At 43.7% G+C, this 12,785-nt stretch overlaps 1 protein-coding gene and 1 pseudogene across 1 annotated transcript in view; both read right to left on the bottom strand.

The window, feature by feature from the left end:
• The window catches only part of LOC126277899 (tubulointerstitial nephritis antigen-like), a 483,079-nt gene that overhangs the window by 72,142 nt on the left and 398,152 nt on the right, over positions 1-12,785 (bottom strand). The window lies entirely within an intron of this gene.
• On the bottom strand, positions 8,145-8,262 carry LOC126279250 (5S ribosomal RNA; annotated as a pseudogene).

Here is a 12,785-nt window from a genome sequence, read left to right as displayed (position 1 = left end):
CTTTAGTCATCCAGTATTTGAGAATGGGATCACTAAATATCTTTTTCTCGCTTACAAACCCCACAAAATTACGAAAGAAAAAAAAAATTGATCGCTTACTAAGTTTTCGCTGTTCAAGCGGTAAATCCGCCGCATGAAGCACTGCGTTTTAATTTATTACTTCTTTGCTACGAACCCTGTTCGCAATGCATTTCGCAGATAGTGTGCGCATATGCCGTTGAATGTACCTACAGGGTGTTTCAAAAATGACCGGTATATTTGAAACGGCAATAAAAACTAAACGAGCAGCGATAGAAATACACCGTTTGTTGCAATATGCTTGGGACAACAGTACATTTTCAGGCGGACAAACTTTCGAAATTACAGTAGTTACAATTTTCAACAATAGATGGCGCTGCAAGTGATGTGAAAGATATAGAAGACAACGCAGTCCTTCGGTGCGCCATTCGGTACGTCGTCTTTCAGCTGTAAGCGTGTGCTGTTCACAACGTGCAAGTGTGCTGTGGACAACATGGTTTATTCCTTAGAACAGAGGATTTTTCTGGTGTTGGAATTCTACCGCCTAGAACACAGTGTTGTTGCAACAAGACGAAGTTTTCAACGGAGGTTTAATGTAACCAAAGGACCGAAAAGCGATACAATAAAGGATCTGTTTGAAAAATTTCAACGGAACGTGACGGATGAACGTGCTGGAAAGGTAGGGCGACCGCGTACGGCACCCACAGAGGGCAACGCGCAGCTAGTGAAGCAGGTGATTCAACAGCGGCCTCGGGTTTCTGTTCGCCGTGTTGCAGCTGCGGTCCAAATGACGCCAACGTCCACGTATCGTCTCATGCGCCAGAGTTTACACCTCTATCCATACAAAATTCAAACGCGGCAACCCCTCAGCGCCGCTACCATTGCTGTACGAGAGACATTCGCTAACGATGTAGTGCACAGGATTGACGACGGCGATATGCATGTGGGCAGCATTTGGTTTACTGACGAAGCTTATTTTTACCTGGTCGGCTTCGTCAATAAACAGAGATGGCGCATATGGGGAACCGAAAAGCCCCATGTTGCAGTCCCATCGTCCCTGCATCCTCAAAAAGTACTGGTCTGGGCCGCCATTTCTTCCAAAGGAATCATTGGCCCATTTTTCAGATCCGAAACGATTACTGCATCACGCTATCTGGACATTCTTCGTGAATTTGTGGCGGTACAAACTGCCTTAGACGACACTGTGAACACCTCGTGGTTTATGCAAGATGGTGCCCGGCCGCATCGCACGGCCGACGTCTTTAATTTCCTGAATGAATATTTCGATGATCGTGTGATTGCTTTGGGCTATCCGAAACATACAGGAGGCGGCGTGGATTGGCCTCCCTATTCGCGAGACATGAACCCCTGTGACTTCTTTCTGTGGGGACACCTGAAAGACCAGGTGTACCGCCAGAATCCAGAAACAATTGAACAGCTGAAGCAGTACATCTCATGTGCATGTGAAGCCATTCCGCCAGACACGTTGTCAAAGGTTTCGGGTAATTTCATTCAGAGACTACGCTATATTATTGCTGGTGGATATGTGGATATGTGGAAAATATCGTACTATAGAGTTTCCCAGACCGAGCGCCATCCGTTGTTGACAATTGTAACTACTATAATTTCGAAAGTTTGTCTGCCTGAAAATGTACTGTTGTCCCAAGCACATTGCAACAAACGGTGTATTTCTATCGCTGCTCGTTTAGTTTGTATTGCCGTTTCAAATATACCGGTCATTTTTGAAACACCCTGTAGAAATATGTGTCATTGTACGACACATCGTTCAAGAGATACGACGTCATAAACACAGTCAGCCAGGAGTGTACCCTCAGAAATCACTTGCAAATAGCTTTTGTAGCAACTGCCGTTTACGAAGGCAATAGTAAATAGTGAGTTCTGTTTTCTTGTTGGACTCTAGGTTTTAATTATGATCCAAAAAGGTTTGCTGAGCCTCAGTTTTGTCGAGGTCCTGTTACAGTCAGCACACAGAGGCCGTGTCCCACTGAGAGAACCTCCTGGTGAGCGCCTTGTTGGTGAATGTCCGGCTGTAAATGCCTCACGTATTTATAGCTGTAGTGAGAGCCTTTGAAAGTCGAATATGACGTTTACTGCTCGCGAGACGTAAATGATCTGGCGATAGTCTTCCAATGGCGTCCATCAAGCAAATGATCTATGTGCTTCAAGCCATCGGAAGACAATTGCCAGTCGCCGTCTACAAGGTAAGACGCCATCAAGCTCCACTGTTGCTCCTCATTGCTGGTATATCTGTCTCTTTCGCTCGTATTATCGCTGTAGTAGCTTACTTGATATCATTTTGTAACTTTTATTGTAACTGATGCTTGATCACATGTGAAACCTGATACCTAATACAAGAGCATCCTGTCCACCAGATTTCAGTGCTTAATGTTTGTTTTGCTATTTGTAAATCTTAATTGAAGAACAAATTTCTATTTATGGTCGTATTTGGACTTCCCCCATCGTTACGATTGTGGTACGACCCTTCCTGGTGAACTTCCTTCCGATGATAAGCTTTGATTAATCGCTGTTCAAATAAGTTGCTTGATCGACTCCTGCAAATAGTATCGAGTTAGATAGTTTCAAGACCACTCGGTACGGCATCATATTCTTTAGGATCCACTTGTTAGACGTAAAGGTGTACCACCGCACTCGCTACCAGCATCCCCTACGCGTATAGTAGGTCACTTCTCCAAATACTTGCTGTTCCCTACTAAGGACTTTCTGTATGATTGCTCTAGCTTCTTCAACCTCCTTACATAGATGTCATCTTGAGAACTCCATCAGCTGACACTGGAGGTCTAGAGTACCTTTCCATCATCAAACTGTCGTCCATCAAGTCAAGTGTTTCAGGCGAAAGCAGAACCAATAGTAACTGGATACCTACACTACTATGTGCAACTCCTGATGAATTTAAGCAGCTAAAAAATGGAATTACAGCATGCAGTTTGAAACTGGCATGAGCTACGATTTTCGAACTCATTAATGTTTCACTTCGCCGAAAGGCAAACGACTACCCATATAAGGTTCATTACACTTTGTGAAGCCGCCCGCTGTGACCGAGTGGTTCTAAGCACTTCAGTCCGGAACCGCGGTGCTGCTACGGTCGCAGGTTCGCATCCTGCCTGGGGCATCGGTGCGTGCGATGTCCTTAGGTTAGTTAGGTTTAAGTAGTTCTAAGCCTAGGGGACTGATGACCTCAGACGTTAAGTCCCATAGTGCTTAGAGCCATTTGGACCATATTATAACAATTTATGAAATAGATTCCCAGTTTGTACTGGGTTGCTTACGGAAAAGATTAACTATCGAATGACACACTATTAGCAACTTTATATTAATATTAATGTGTAGATATATCAGTTTCGAAACTGTCAGTAGGTCTTCGTTTATGTCCCATGTATGGGATGGTTCTAATTTACGCACAGCTGTTCACGGGGGGTCCAGTGTGGGCTGTAATTATTGTATGGCAGCGAATCTTGGTAGATATGCTAATGCGTTAATGCGGGACCAACTTACACTAAAAAAATAGTTACAATTTTAAGCACCGGATGCAAATCTATCACTGTACGGCACCTCGTTGACATCTCCGGTGCTGTTGAACAAATTGTGCATGTGGTGGTTCGTAATAAAATCAATATTGTGCGTTTGTCACTGTTTGACGTATTCTGCCCAACTCCCGTTCCTTATCCATAAACATATGGAAAAATTTCTGTACGTCTTTCTTGCATTCACAGCGCGAGATTTGCACCTGCTGACCAAAATTGGAGCTAATTGTTACCAGTGTATATGGGTCCCGCATTAACACATTAGAATACGTACGAAGTTTCGCTGCCATACGATAATTACAGTCCACATAAGACCTCTGTGAGTAGCTACATTTCAATTATAACCATTCGGTGTAAGCTGCTTGGTTCACTGCGTCTCGCGCCTCTGAATTTTGCTTTTGTTTGTATGTGTCTTAGACTAAAGGCTCGAAACAAAATAAATATTTTTTGCAAAACCATGATTTATCTCAACGATTGAATGTAACATCTTTATTAAAATTACCAGGTTAGATCAAACAACAAATCCTCAGGCATAAAGAAATATATCAATTATAGATCATACTACTAAACATGACCATCTCTATCGAAGTAAACGTTATACGTTGGTAGCATAATAGTTATAGAATGCAAGATAGTATCCGATTTATAAACTACGCAAAATTTTTGCGATGGCAAAGCACAAAAATGATGGTTCAAATGGCTCTAAGCACTATGGGACTTAACATTTGAAGTCATCAGCCCCCTAGACTTAGAACTACTTAAACCCAACTGACCTAAGGACATCACACACATCCATGCCCTAGGCAGGATTCGAACCAGCGACCGTAGCAGCAGCGCGGTTCTGGATTGAAGCGCCTAGAACCGCTCAGCGACTACGACAGGCTGCAAAGCACAAGATTCTGTATTTCTCCCAGACAACATTTGGACTGTACCACATTCACGAACATTATATGCCTGCACTAGGACTCTCTTGTACTCAGGTACGAATATCTTTTTCTTTTGTCAATAGTCTACTGACTGTTTCGACACGACCTACCACGAATTCGTTCTCTGTGCCCCTCAGCAGCAATCGCACCCTTCATCCTCAACTATTTGGTAAATGTATTCCAATTTCTATCTTCCTCTACGGTTTTTACCCTATAAAGCTCACTCAAATACAATAGAAGTTATTCCTTGATGTCTTAACACAAGTCCTAACATACTGTACCTTCTTTTTGTCTGTTTCCACATGGTTCTCTCCTCGAGGATTCTGTGGAGAACTTTCTCATTCCTTATCTTGTCCACCGAATTTTCCTTCTTCAGCACCACATTCCAAGCGCTTCGATTCTCTTCTTCTTCGGTTTTCTTACAGTTCATAATATATTTTTCATACAATGCTGTGTCACAGCCGTACATTCTCAGAAACTTCTCCTTCAGATTGGCGCCGATTTGATACTACTAGACTTCTTTTGTCTTGGAATGCTCTCTTAGTCTGCAGTACTCTGCTTTTTATGTCATTGTTTCGTCCGTCATGTTTTATTTTGCTTCCAAGGTGGGAGAGTTCCTCCATTTCGTCATAAGTTGGTCTTTACGGTCTGAAATTAATCGACTGTGAAAGTTTTGTAATCAATGACTGGAAATAAGTAATCAATGTTATGTTTATTACTTGGCCACTGTGCCCCCATCCGCTAAGAGGACGCAAGTGGTCTGTTTTAATTGTACGACGTTGACGTTAGTCACTGCTTAGATCGGAGAGTACCGAACATTAGTGCTCGCAAGAGTTTAAAAGTATAAATGTTGAGATTATTACGAGCAGTTGTAAGCTGTGGTAAAAGTGAACTGATTGTCGCTAGCCAGGCCTTCTCGGAGGCATCGGTAAAGGAACACTAGCTACAAAAACTTGATGCAGCTGCGAGGCATTTCAGTGCTTTCGTAGTGTTTCAAGTACGACGTTAAGACACGAAGTAAATTTTGCCGGTTTATTGCTCAGAAGGGAAGGAAGGAATTACACTGCAAGTTGTATCCCTGCTGAGTTCTATGCGCGCTGGTAGACACCAAACAGATGCATAGACACGAGGAAACTTGGCAAAGCGACAGCGATATAAAGACACGGAACTAGTGGTAGTAGGAGACGTACGTATATTGCCATAGCTGATGGGACGGGAGGCTGTCCCTTTACATGCAGAGCCAAGAATAGGAAACAACGTAACTTGACGGCGCTAGACGTCACTAAGGGGCTGAAGCGGATGCAAACACATGGAAGACAGTAACAGTTATCTTTCACGAAGGTCGTGAAGGCTCTCTTGTTAAGTTTGGGGAGCGTTCTAATTTGTAAACGCAGCAGCAAACGGGAGACAAATGGTCTTAAGGAAATCACTAAAGGCTGACGTCATGTTTGTCCCGTGGTTTAATGAGTAGAGAATCTGTTACTGTCATGAGAGATCGTGAAAATCACAAGGAAATGAAGCGTGTCACACGGTACCGGTATGCAAGCAGTCGGTGGATGCTAGTGCTGAATGAAATGTTTATAAATATACAGGGCGTAAACAGTTTCCGGGTTAACTCGAGGTTATGTTGTGAATCTCTCTTTTAACGAGCACATTTATTAATTCGCTTGTTTGCCTTGAACAGATTATCAGCTCACAGACCTCTTAGATCGACCACTTCACAATTCACGTTGTAGATACACTTGTTTATGTGCGATTAGCGAACCCAGCAATAGTTCGCAGTTCTTAAATATATGTGGGAATTAGATACACCTCCTAATCTGGAATACCTATAGGAATTGTGGCAAAGCGCAAATTTCGCCTCCTCGACTTCGCCGACTTCGAACATATGGAATTGTAATTTATAATAAATCATAAGGAACCTGAATCAAAGACTACATTGTTTTGGTTTGTATTGTTTATAAGTTATTTTATATTTTTTGTACACAATAAAATAGTATGAACAGCAGAGAGGTCTTTGTAACACACATCAAAGTGTAACCATGATACTCTTGGATCTTGTACGGGGATACATGATGGAAAGGTGAAGTTAATGTCCCTCGTGCCGGCCAGACGCACAGGGCTATGGTTCAAATGGCTCTGAACACTATGGGACTTAACATCTGAGGTCATCAGTCCCCTAGAACTTTGAACTACTTAAACATAACTAACCTAAGGACATCGTACACATCCATGCCCGAGGCAGGATTCGAACCTGCGACGGTATTGGTCGCGCGGTTCCGGACTGAAGCGCCTAGAACCGCTCGGCCACAAAGGCAGGCACAGGGCTATGAATCCTGCAATGTTACATCGCGCGGAAACTTTCATTCGAGGTGATCGACGGATCACCATGAAACATCTGGCTGTTCAACCAGATATTTCTGTTGGTAGTCCTGACGCACCGCTGCACCAATTGGCGTACTCGAAGGTGTGTGTCTTCTGAGTTCCTCACTGCCTAACAGAAGACCATAAAGAGCAACGAAGGACCATTTGTGCCGAATTGCTTGAGTGTTACGAAGCTAACCGTTACAATTTTTTGTCGAACATCATTACAGTTGATGAAACATCGGTTCATCGCTTCGAACCAGAAAACAAAACAGAAATCCTTAGAGTGTCGCCAAACCACCTCTATTCCGAAGAAAAAGTTCTAAGCGGCACCATAGCCGACAAACGTATGGCGACGGGCTTCTGGGACTCTGAAGAGGTTATTGTGTTCGATGTCCTCCATCATGGCGCAACGATCAAATATGACGTGTCGGTGGTCTCGCGGTTCTAGGCGCGCAGTTCGGAACCGTGCGACTGCTACGGTCGTAGGTTCGAATCCTGCATCGAGCATGAATGTGTGTGATGTCCTTAGGTTAGTTAAGTTTAAGTAGTTCTTAGTTCTAGGGGACTAATGACCACAGCAGTTGAGTCCCATAGTGCTCAGAGCCATTTTCAAATTTGACGTGTATTGTGCTATCCTCAAGAAACTGAAGAAACGACTTCAACGTGTTCATTGCCACAAAAATGAAAACGAACTACTTCTTCTCCATGGCAAAGAAAGACATGAAACAAGTCTGCGCATCCAAGAGCACCCCAGGAAACTTCATTGGACTGTTCTCCCTCCTCCACCCTACAGTCCGGATCTCACAACTTCCAATTTCCACCTGTCTGGCCGAATGAGGGATGCACTCTGTGGGAAGCAGTACGTGCGTGATGGGGAGGTTATCGATGCAGCGAGACGTTGGCTCAGAGGTCGACTAGCGGAGTAAGCCATGTGGGCGTACAGTCCCTCGCAGTAAGGTGGCTAAGGCCGTCACATTGAGCGGAGATTATGGTGATAAATAGGGTCTTGTACCCAAAAGAGTGGGGAATAAAATGGTGTATTGGAATCCTGAATAAACTAAATTCCTCCCGCACAGGCCATGAAGACCCAAAGGTACCGACTGGCCGCCGTGTCACCCTCAGCCCACAGGCGTCCCTTGATGTGGATATGGAGGGGCATGTGGCCAGCACTCCACTCTCCCGGCCGTATGTCAGTTTTCGAGACCGGAGCCGCCACTTCTCAATCAAGTAGCTCCTTAGTTTGCCTCACAAGGGCTGAGTGCACCCCGCTTGCCAACAGCGCACGGCAGACCGGATGGTCGCCCATCCAAGTGCTAGCCCAGCCCGACAGCGCTTAACTTCGGTGATCTGACGGGAACCGGTGTTACCACAGCGCCAAGGCCGTTGGCGAATCCTGAATAAAACCAACCTGTTTTGAGAAAAATAGTTGCATTTCTTATTGAACGCCCCTTCTATTAAGTACAGATTTCCTTTACGTGCTTAAAGACACTATTGAGATCTGTAGCATATGTGAGTTTTAGGAACTTTACACGATTTTTGTAGTAGATAGAGAAGGTAAATTTTATATACGTTAAAAATTAAATGTCGGTAAAAAACGCGCCTTTTGTCGGAAGCATAAACAATGTGGTACGAAAATTTGGGAAGTTCCATATGCCGAACAACGTGTTTTGGTAATCAACGAAATACGAGCTTCAGTGAATTCAGTACGCCTAATAAATCTGAAGTTGTTTCTCCCAGGGAGAAAATTTCATTCGTTTCATAACTACAGCCGCAATTAAAATTAAGAACAGATTTTTGTACATGCTTGGGGAAACTAGACGATATACGTCGTAGGTGAGTTTCAGATTTTATTAGGGTTTTTTGTAGGAAACAGAGATTTTAAGATGATTTTCAATCTTCGCAGAGACCGGAACGCTATCACGGCTGCTCCTACACACTTCTTGTCGCGACAACATTGCAACGTCGAAGCCGAGACGGCGGACACCAACTACTTTAAATTAGAGTAGAGCGTTTATCTTTTTACAAAAAACAGGTTCTATTAGATCGATATTTCTAGCGACTGCATCCTTGTTTGAAACGTTCTCGGTGTACTTGTTGTGTCAAATTTGAGTAAAAGCTCGTGCTTTCGATGGAGTCCTCCACTAAATCCGTTAGAACAGCTGACTGTCGTGGCTGCTATTGTGATAATAATTTATAGTCCATAGATGGCTTGTGACCGGGTTGCATCATTGCTTCATGTTGTCAGGCATAGTAAACATGTATCTGCTGGCGTTTCGAGCATGCTCGCAGGAACGAAAACAATTCAGTGTATTTCTCCGGGTGTTCTTGGCGTCGAGAACTCGTTTTCACACACTACAGTCAATCAGGGTAACTTCTTACCAGTTAGCGTATCTTTGTATCACTTACCGCCTTCGTTTCAATTGGCTCTGCTCCAACTGCTTGCATTTTTCATGGCAGAGGTAACAGTTATTTTACCTCTGTGATTTCTACTAACTATTTTTGTTTTCTTTCCAACTTCATACAAGCTCTTACACTTGTGATTATCCTTTGATTGCGTTGACTATGAACAGAGCTTCTAGCGACAGTGATTTAAGTTGAACAGCGGCATAGCGATACAAATACCTTAGTATTTCAAATTAAATCTGCAGTACTCATCTAGCACTGTTTGTTTTTACTTCTTAGTAACACCTGATTTTCTTCTGGCACTATCTAAATTTAACCAGAGCATTAGCTACTGAAACAATTCTTTGTTTATCGAGACTAAGCTAGTCTAAAGTAATCCTAAGTGGCAGTGTGACATTGTACGAGCATTAAAACTGAAATTTTACCGTAAAAGGACATAGTGCACATTTTCACTTTTGTAAGCACACACAACTATACAGGGTGAGTCACCTAACGTTACCGCTGGATATATTTCGTAAACCACATAAAATACTGACGAACCGATTCCACAGACCGAACGTGAGGAGAGGGGATAGTGTAATTGTTTAATACAAACCATACAAAAATACACGGAAGTATGGTTTTTAACACAAACCTACGTCTTTTTTAAAATGGAACCACGTTAGTTTTGTTAGCACATCTGAACCTATAAACAAATACGTAATCAGTGCCGTTTGCTGAATTGTAAAATGTTAATTACATCCGGAAATATTGTAACCTAAAGTTGACGCTTGAAACCTCCGACTTTCAGTTGCGTGTTGTAACAAACACGGGCCACGGTCGGCGAGCAGCATCTCCAGGGACATGTTTACGATGACTACCGTGTTTACGAGTGTGGCTGTAGTGCACTGTTGTGGTTTTGTCTAGCTGTCGCAATGTCCGCATGTAGCGCTTGCTGCTATTGTTATTCTGCATTCGTCTCCGCACGCAGACCAACTGTAGTACACCGTGTTACCAGACGTCTGTGATAGTGTAGTGTTGTAGGAATTGTGACCATGGTGTATACGAACTCTGAAAAGGCGGAGATGATACTCAACTATGGCGAGTGTCGACGAAATGCAGCTGAAGCCTGCAGGATGTATGCAGAACGGTACCCGGACAGACAGCATCCAACGTGACGCACATTGCAAAACTACCGCCAACTGTATGCAACAGGTATGGTCGTAGCACAAAACGGGTCCGTAACAGGCCCGTCACAGGAGAAGCGAGTGCAGTTGTTGTGTTAGCTGCTGTTGCCATGAAGCCATACATGAGTACACGGGACATTGCGAGAGCTGCTGGACTGAGTCAAAGTAGTGTCATGCGCATACTGCATCGTCACCGCTTTCACCCGTTTCATGTGTCGCTACATCAGCAATTACATGGTGATGCTTTAATCGTCGAGTGCAATTCTGTCAATGGGCATTAACAGAGAATGCGTTGCAGTTCTACCTGTTTACCGATGAAGCGGGTTTCACAAACCACGGGGCAGTGAATCTACGGAACATGCATTACTGGTCCGTGGACAATCCTCGCAGGCTCGGACAGGTAGAGCGACAGCGACCGTGGACTGTAAATGTATGGTGCGGAATCATTGGTGACCACCTCATTGGTCCTCACTTCATTACAGGGGCCCAAACAGCTGCAACATACATCGCGTTTCTACAGAATGATCTGCAACGTTGCTCGAAAATGTCCCACTGGAAACGCGTCGACGTATGTGGTATCAGCATGATTGTGCAGCTGCACATTCCTCAATTAACACTAGGCCGACACTTGACAGGATGTTCGACGGGCGTTTCATAGGACGTGGAGGACGCATAAAATGGCCAGCCCGTTATCCTACTCTTACAGATTTGGACTTCTTTCTGTGGCGTACGTTAAAGGAGAATGTGTACCGTGATGTGCCTACAACCCCAGAGGACATGAAACAACATATTGAGGCAGCCTGCGGCGACATTACAACAGATGTACTGCGGCGTGTACGACATTTATTACGCCAGAGATTGCAATTGTGTGCAGCAAATGATGGCCACGACATTGAACATCTATTGGCCTGACATGACGGGACACACTCTATTCCACTCCGTAATTGAAAACGGAAACCACGTGTGTACTTGTACCTCACCCCTCATGGTAATGTACATGTGCGTCAGTGAAAAATACCAATAAAAAGGTGTTAGCGTGTGGACGTAAGGTGCTGTTCCAGTCTCTTCTGTACCTAAGGTGCCGGCCGCGGTGGTCTCGCGGTTCTAGGCGCGCAGTCCGGAACCGTGCGACTGCTACGGTCGCACGTTCGAATCCTGCCTCGGGCATGGATTTGTGTGATGTCCTTAGGTCAGTTAGGTTTAAGTAGTTCTAAGTTCTAGGGGACTAATGACCACAGCAGTTGAGTCCCATAGTGCTCAGAGCCATTTGAACCATTTTGTACCTAAGGTCCATCACCGTTCCCTTTGGATCCCTACGTAATTCGGTGCTCTCCACTACACACGGTCGAAGAGCGGAGGAGTGATACTCAAGCCTCAACTTTAGGTTACAATATCTCCGGATGTAATTAACATTTACAAAGCAACAAACGGCACTGGTTACGTATTTGTTTATAGGTTCAGATGTGCTAACAAAACTAACGGGGATCCATTAAAAAAAAGCGTAGGTTTGTGATAAATAACATACTTCCGTGCATTTTTTTATGGTTTGTATTAAACAATTACACTAGCCCCTCGATTCGTCAGTATTTTATGTGGTTTACGAAATATATCCAGTGGTAATGTTAGGTGACTCACGCTGTATACGTAGAATGTTACAATATCTGTCAGGATGTGTAATTTATTTCGTGTCCAGTATTTTCAGAAAATGGTAAAATATGGTACAAAGCTACCCCGATTGACTGTACTACGATTATAGCTGCTTTCGAAGGTGAAGTTCTCGCAAATTACATGTTCAACTGATTATTTAATACTGGTAACCAGTGGACATGTGTGATCATGTGCTAATATGCTACAGTACGTTGTAAATATCGCACTAAAATCATGCTATTTCTCTTCGAATAGAAAACTGAAAATCGCACTAAAATTACTCCATTTCTATTCCAATGCGAGCCGGAAATCGCGCCGAAATTACATTTCTCATAGAATGCGTGCTGCCATGCAAATAAAATAGACCAAAGTATGTTTTGTAGCGCTCTTTCCGAGACAACTAGAAACTAGTGTTGAGTGCTGAAACGATTGTCAGCAGTGCTACGATCAACTCAGAAAAGGGACGTAGCTGTCTGTTTTCGACTGCGTATACTCTGATATGATGACGACTGTTCTGTCAATACAAGAATTACGCTGGTCACTGCACCAGGTCGGTATTGTCCTTTGAAACTGCGCGTACATTATTACACAGGGGTAGCGTATGAGGGCTGTTTGAAGAACAGCTACTGTAAAGGTTCCGTGGGTTCGATACCTGCTGCTACTAATATTTTTTAAATTTTATTTTATTCTTTAAA

The sequence above is a fragment of the Schistocerca gregaria genome, chromosome 6 (genome assembly GCF_023897955.1).
Source record: "Schistocerca gregaria isolate iqSchGreg1 chromosome 6, iqSchGreg1.2, whole genome shotgun sequence".
Classification (NCBI taxonomy): Eukaryota; Metazoa; Arthropoda; class Insecta; order Orthoptera; family Acrididae; genus Schistocerca; species Schistocerca gregaria.
This window is presented reverse-complemented; position numbering and strand designations above follow the sequence as displayed.